Below are 7903 nucleotides of genomic sequence, written 5' to 3'. Positions count from 1 at the left end.
ATCGATGAAGGTTGGTGCAGCTGCCCGTGGATCCGTATGTATGGGGTTTATATAAAGTGGAGTGGCAATGGCACTGTACGTGGAGGTTGAATGGTTGATGCATGCATGCATGCATGGATTGATGGAGACTCAAAATAGCGGTACAGCTGTATGTGTGTCTCGATTGCTTGCTGATGAGCTCAACTTCGCACAACTTTGATGATGATCTTTCGTTTAATTTTGATTCTTCTTCTTCTTTTGTCGATTGGTTGAAAATCATGCAGTGGATGATGGGAGATATATATGTGTTGCACACGAATCTCCGATCAAGATCGTGTGATCTGAGCGTACCCGGTAGAAACCCGGACCGCTAGAAAAACGTACTATCGGCTCAATTGCCATTTTCGCTTAACTTTGATGAGAAGGTGGCTAGAACAGCTAATCATCCATGTATTTCCTCCATAAGTAGTTGATGATGATCTTTCGTTTAATTTTGGTGATTGGTTTTAGGAATTACTTAGCTGGCAGGCAAGAACCTAACATTCAAATTTGGCGCCAACTAATCGAACCTAACTACAGACGTTGGCCGGCATTCAGTTCGAAAGGACCTACAACTATCTAAACATGGTCGTTTTTAATTTTTCGGCACCAACATATTGTCTTACTAGAATTTTGAAAATATCTTTAATAAAGCATCGACGACATTCTAATAAATCCAGGTTAGTGAGAAGTGGCCCATGGATCATTTTGGTGGTTATTAGAGCAAGAGATACTAGCTACTAAGATCAATTAGCTGCGGTATTCAATGACTTATGCATGCACTCCATCTTCTCACCACCCAACCTGGCGGTGGCATCTGCGCCTTATGCATATGAGTTAAATACGCTTGGAAATGCCTCAACTTGTCTGGCACGATCAGTTTAGTGCCTAAAGTTGTAAAATACATGAAATTGATGCTTAAACTTGTCCGGCTGTGCCTACGTGCCTACGTGCCCGTAGCCTACCCGGACGTGAGGATCTTTTTAGAAAACCCCCAAATATTTTATTTAATGACATATGATAGCCCCGCAAATTTACAGATTGTGTTGCACGCACAGGCTGTCCACTAGGCCATACTATGGTTACTAGATATAGACCAGGTCAAACTTTATATATTGACTTGGTATACAAAATGTAATTTTGAAGCACCGGCACATTGTGCCCTTTTTTTGAAAGTCAAATAAATGGATTTTTACAGCTAAAAAACTTCTGACATTTTTTGTACATGCACACATAGAAGTGCAATATATCAGAGATACAAAAAAAGAGAGTAAAATACATGCAAAAATCAGCTTATTTTTTGCCTGATTATTTTGTTTTTTGCAGGGTATAATAACAAAATTTCACCACCCAACCTGGCGGTGGCATACTCTGCATCTTATGCATATGTTGAGTAGTCTCTCTTCAATTCGAATTTAGTATTTTTTTTAAAAAAAAAGCCTTTTCCTTAACGTAACAGAAATTGTATTTCTCTTCATACACATATTGCTTTCCAAAATTAGTTTTCATGGGGGTCGTCTGAACGATACTTTTCACCTTGTACAATTTCTATGTCTGTCCATGGCGGACGTGTGGTGGTCACCTGGCCTCTCCCGGCTTCAGAAATTGGGACCCGGTTGCTCCTGAATATCACATTTGACTTACTGGACATGGCCCAGGTGGTTTTGTTTATTGGCGCATCTAGCACGTTCACAATGAGATCGTCCATGAAAAACCTCGCTCACCGATCAAAGCTTCGCAACACTTTCTCTGTAGCTACTTCGAGTCGCCTATGAGCTTGGATCAACACCAACCCCCTTTATGGCATCAAGGGGCAAGGGCTTGATCTCATACAACTCGAGACTTGTATCATCTGAAGCCATGGCGAGCCCCTTGTTTCATTGCCCAGGCTGTTGAGGGTGGCACCGAGCACGGGCATGCACGATTAAGTTAAATGTTGACGACTCTTATCATGAGGCGGACATCACTGCTTCTCCACTATATGTACAACAAGCTCAACTTCTACTTTGTTGCCAAATGCCGCACCACACACAAATGGAGCACCCTGACCATTCTTGTTGAAGCCGACTGTATCGAGGCATTAACTCTCACTTGCAGCGCCGACATAAATTGTTCCCGCTATTTTTACCTAGTGCAGGAAATGAAAACTCACCTGGAAGGTTGTAGAGTATTTTGTATTACTCATATACTCCCTCCGTCTGAAAATACTTGTCATCAAAATGAATAAAAAGAGATGTATCTAGAACTAAAATACGTCTAGATGCATCACCTTTTATTCATTTTGATGACAAGTATTTGCGGACGGAGGGAGTACCAAAAACCCCTTTTAGTCACTACATGGCGAATTTCTCGAGAACTGAAAACCGGATGGCTGTCAGGCTTGGTTCTGGTCCGGGGATAATTGAGGAGTGGACCTATGTCAATCTAACAAGCTTTCTTGACTAAAAATCTAATTTTATTACTTCGGTTTCGATTGCTTGTTGATGAGCTCAATTGCCATTTTGCAAACTGAATGATGAGGAGCTGGGTAGAACAGTTAACCGTCAATGCATGTCCACCATCATAAGCGGGATGCTGATCTTTTGTTTAATTTATTTCTTCTTTGGCGCCAACTAAGCCTACCTACAAATGTCAGCTCGTGGACACACTTCACCTAATCAACTTGAGCGTACGGAAGGAACTATAACTATATTAACATCGTCGTTCTTAATTTTGCGGCACATAGGTATTGTCTTACTAGAATTTTGGAAGTGTCTTTAATAGGGTATTCACGATGTTCTAATAAATCCAGGTCAATGACTTTATGGACTCCATCTTACTACACATGTGAGTTCCATCAGTTGGTCCTGGTTTAGGGACCCATGGATCATTTTGGTGGTTAGAGCGAAGAGCAAGATTAGCCACTAATATATTAGCAGTAGTATTGGATGACTGATGCATGCACTCCATGCTCTCACCATCCAATGAGAGCTGCTATACGTACGATCAAATTTTGTAGGACCTGTGTACGACAAGACTCATCTGGTGTGGTGGGCCAAGACCTCAGGAAACGGGCCTGTCTCTTGTTGTACAAATCGTATGCCAGTTGATCGTACGTGAGGCAGTTTCGCCATCCAATTGGCTGGTGGCATATGCCCCTTCTATGTTTTGTGAATTCCATCTCGGTCATGCATGTATTCAAATTACTTTGTAAATTGTTGTGTATAAATAAGCATACAAGCCGGTCGGGGAGGATCTCCTATACGATGCATGTTGCACAAAGAGTCGGCGCTTCGCATAGGCGCACCCCCGACTAGGTCGGCCAATTGGCAATGAACATCTTTTGAAAATTTGAGAACATCTCTTGAACAAACGCAGACATTTTTAATTAAGTTTGTGAACAATTCTTTTGAATGCGGATTTGTTTAAACCTTGGACCATTTTTGAAAGTCCTTATTTAAAAAAACATGAATATTTGTTTGACAACGAGACAACTTTTGAAAATCCAACCATTTTTAGAATTTTTATATTTCTTTACGAAATTTCTGAAGATTTTCTAAAATTTTGGGAAGAATTTTTTAAAATGTGATTTTTTTAAGCTTTCAGGAACATTTTTTATGGAAAAAGATAATAAAACCCGTGCAGAAAACAAAGACAAAAATAGGAGAAGAAGAAGAAGAAAAAATCGGACCAGAACTTTCTAGAGCGTTCTAAAACTATAAAAAAGGGGGACAAGAATCTCTAAAAGGGGAGCTCCTATTCCCCCGCAAGTGCGGTTGAAAGAGATATAACGCCCCCTCCCGGATGTGTGGGGATGGGCGCCCAGTTTTCTTTTTAGCTTTTCAAAAAGAAATACCATGATTTGAAAATAAAATCGACATTGAATTTTTTTCACTAATTTTAGAAAAAAAAAATCCAAATTCTAAACACAATCTTAATTCGAAAACTATTCACAAATTGATAAATGATCCAGGTTTCAAAAAATATTCCAAATTTTAAAAATCTCTAATTTGTTTTTTCCTGGATTTTAGTAAATGTTCTAAAATATTAAATAGTGTTCACAAATTAAAATATTTACCTCAAAAGCTTCGCGAAACTTTCTCTACAACTACTTCGAGTCACTTATGAGCTTGGATCAACACCCGTCCCTTGGGCAAGGGTGTGATCTCCTACATCCCAACACTTGCATCATCTGAAGCCTTGGTGACTGGTGAGTGAGCCCCATTCCTGCACTGCCCAGGCACGGGCACGTACGGTCAAGGCATGGTGCTTTGCGATCTTTTACGACCAGCTCATCTTATCACTCTGTTGCCAACTGTTCAATTGTCGCGACACACTCGAATGGAGCACCCTGATGATTATTGAAGCCGACTAACTTGAGACACTAACTCCTTTTTTAAATTCTGTTGAGGTACTAACTCTCACTTGCGGCGTCGACAAAAATCATCCCCGTTCCCCGTGTAGGAAATTAAAACTCACCTGGAAGGTAGTCAGAGTATCTTGTACTCCCTCCATTTCTAAATATTTTTTTTAAGGATTTCAATAGTCTACATACGATACAAAATGAGTGAATCTACTCTCTAAACTACGTCTATATACATAGGCCCGACCTGGGAGGGGGGGGGGTCCGCGCTAATAAAGTTTGTAATAAAGGTGATAAGTGGGCCTCTATTAAACCGGTCGAAGGGAGCAAAAACGGATTGTGCGGCGAAACCTGAGGGTGTGATTTTGTGCAGCTGTTCGCCTTCTTCTTTTTCGTCTGATCGACTCGAAACTCATCGCCCGCAGGCGGCAGTGGCCGCCACGTAGCGGACTGCGGACGCACATTTCTTAAAGATTTTTTTCCGACACCCATGGCTCCCCTTTGCACCGCCGATGCCGCATCTCCAGCGTATGGCTCATCGCCGCCGCCAATTTTAGAGAGGGTGTCCTATTTCTTAAAGATTTTGCCGCCCTAACCGATGCCTTAACTTTTTTGCTTCAGAGGGTGAAGGTTGTAGTCGGCCGAAGTATAAGCGCTGGTCGCATTGGTCGTGGCCTTTAGTCCTCGGAGCCCAACGCGGAAGCCAATGGCGGAGACAGGGGGAGACCAGCAGCCCCCCCCCCCCATGCTTTCTGATTTGCTGCTAATTTGTACATGAATAATGTAGAGTTTAAACAAAAATGCATACATTAGTATTGTTTGGCCCCTGTTATAGAAAGGTTGAGTCATTTTGGCTCCCCCGATCTTTAATTCCTGGCTCCGCCACTGGCGGAAGCCCGTGGACGGCTTGAAGGGCTTTGTACGAGTGATACATCTGCCGGACTGCTGCATTCAGGTATGTTGATACCATGTAAAACTCTTGATGTATAGCTGTCGAGGGTTGTATAAAAAGCGGCATGCCATATTGTTCTTGCTGTCTTCTTTTTTTTCTGATTTGTGTCTTGTTTTCTTGTACTCGGCCATACGGCTTTTCCCTCTATCAATGAATAATTACCAGATCTCCATATAACTTAAAAAGAGGAAAGTTTTGTAGCTTTTAATTTCTGCATCTGAACGAATGAAATATGGAGTAATTGAAGGGTATTGGCACAACAATTATTCTTTTATACAAAACAATAAACGTTCATATTGCATGTTTTGTTGGTAGCATGTTGTACAAGCAAGACCATAGAGTTGCACAAAATTTATACTAAAAGTACCTTTGGAAAGTTAGAGTAGCGTTGGAAAGTTAAGGGGGTTCGGGTTCTAATTTCGCGCTGGGCCCCTAAAATCTCAGGACTGCCCTGTATATATATCTGTATGTAGTTCATATTGAAAATCTTTAAAAGGACTTATATTTAGCAGCGGATGGAGTATTACTCATATACGATGCAGCCAAAACCTTTTTAGTCATTATATGGCGAATTTCTATGGAACTGGAACCGAATGGTCGTTTGGCTTCGTTCCTGTCCGGTGATCACTGAGGAGCTATGACAAAATCCACTAAGGAAAGGCACTATCACCAAAATGATTTGTTTGCGTCTCTTTGCTCTCACTCTAATCACCAAAATGATGCATGCATGCCACATGCTCTTTGGCAACTGTGCCACCTGCCACGTCCATCAAGTTCCACGCACATTGCCACTGCCACTCCACTTTATAAACCCCATACCGTCCACGAGCAGAGCACCTCATCGCTAGCTCCACCTCCGGCCGAAACAATGGTGATCTCACTGCTCCACACGCAGTGGCACATGCTCGCCCAGCTGCCCCTGCAATGGCAGCTCCTCCTCCTTCTCGCCGGCCTCCTCCTCCCCGTGGTCTCCTACCTGCTGCTCATAACGAGGGGCGACGTTGAGGGAGGACGGCTGAGGCTGCCGCCCGGCCCTGCGCGGGTGCCGGTGCTCGGCAACCTGCACCAGCTGGGCCCGCTGCCGCACCGCAGCCTGCGCGACCTAGCCCGGCGGCACGGCCCCGTCATGCTGCTCCGCCTCGGCACGGTGCCGACGCTGGTGGTCTCGTCTGCCGCTGCGGCGCGAGACGTGATGAAGGCCCACGACGCCGACTGCTGCAGCCGGTTCGCGTCCCCGGGCCCCGCGCGGCTCTCCTACGGCGGCAAGAGCATCGCCTCCTCGCCCTACGGCCCCTACTGGCAGGACATGCGCAGGCTCTTCGTCGCCGAGCTCTTCGGCCCGCGGGGCGTCCGCGCCGTATGGGACGCGCGTCGGCAGCAGGTTGACAGGCTCATGGCCACCCTCGGCGCGGCCGTGGCGGCAGCGACGGCGGCTCCGGTGGCGATGGACCAGCACGTCTTCCGCGTCGCCGACGGCATCATCGGCACCGTGGCGTACGGGCGCATCTACGCCGCGGAGGCGTTCGCGCGCAAGTACGAGCAGTTCCAGCACGTGCTCGAGGAGGCCATGGCCATGTCGGCCAGCTTCTCGGCCGAAGACTTCTTTCCCAACGCCGCCGGCCGCCTCGTCGACCGGCTCTCCGGCATTATCGCGCGGCGAGAGAGAATCTTTAGGGACCTCGACGCCTTCTTCGAGGCGGTGCTGGAGCAGCACCTGGACCCGCGCGCCCCAAGCCAGAGAGCGGCGACGGCGACCTGGTAGACGCCTTCATCAGCGCCTGTGAGGAGCACGGCTTCACGAGGGAACACGTGAAGGACATGCTCCTGGACGCGTTCCTCGGCGGCGTCGACGGCAGCTCTATCACCATCGTGTGGGCGATGTCGGAGCTGATCCATAACCCGACGGGGGGATGCGGATTTTTTGAGCACCTACACCCGGGGCGCGTTATCCTAGCTGTTGAATCATGGCGCTGTACCTCGAGATGCCCGTCACAAACACCAGCTTTAGTGTATCTGTTACCGCGGCAGACATCTGTTACGGTCGTTGGCGTCGTAGGAGTACTGTTCCATCGTAGGCTCTGCGGAAATTTGTCTTCCACCGCCCCCCTCCCCCCAACATACTGACGCGTACCCGTGACTCTGACCAACAAGGCTCCAACGCATACTGTTTCACTCTCATTCTACGCTTTCAATGGAGGAAGGCCGAGGCGGCGCTCGGCGCTCCCATGGCGACGGAGCACAGCTCCATCGATGCCGCACTGCCGGACGACAATGGGTACGCATCAAATAGTTTATCTTGCTCTACAGGCCGCTGTTTTTCTAGCCAGAAGTGTACTGAATCCGCTGTCCCTTGACCTTTTTGCCGAGGTACAGATCCATCATGACCGCCGGTCTTCCGATCTCGTCATGGACGAGCGTCCTCCAGGACGGGCGGTGCCAGAGGCAGATCTGACGCTCGAACCACCTAATAGAGATCCGCCGACGGTCCCCAGGTATGATTTCTGATTGAGAAAGATGGGTCAACAGTATTTGTGTGGGGATTTCCTTGTTATAGATCCTGATCTCCAACTTGGACGTTTAGGACCCATCCT

The 7903-nt window shown here is 46.5% G+C and overlaps 1 pseudogene; it reads left to right on the top strand.

Annotated features, from left to right (window-relative positions):
• Nucleotides 1-6189: 6189 nt before the first annotated feature.
• The window catches only part of LOC119306778, a 2946-nt pseudogene continuing 1232 nt past the window's right edge, over nt 6190-7903 (top strand).

The sequence above is a fragment of the Triticum dicoccoides genome, chromosome 5B (genome assembly GCF_002162155.2).
Source record: "Triticum dicoccoides isolate Atlit2015 ecotype Zavitan chromosome 5B, WEW_v2.0, whole genome shotgun sequence".
Taxonomy (NCBI): domain Eukaryota; kingdom Viridiplantae; phylum Streptophyta; class Magnoliopsida; order Poales; family Poaceae; genus Triticum; species Triticum dicoccoides.
This window is presented reverse-complemented; position numbering and strand designations above follow the sequence as displayed.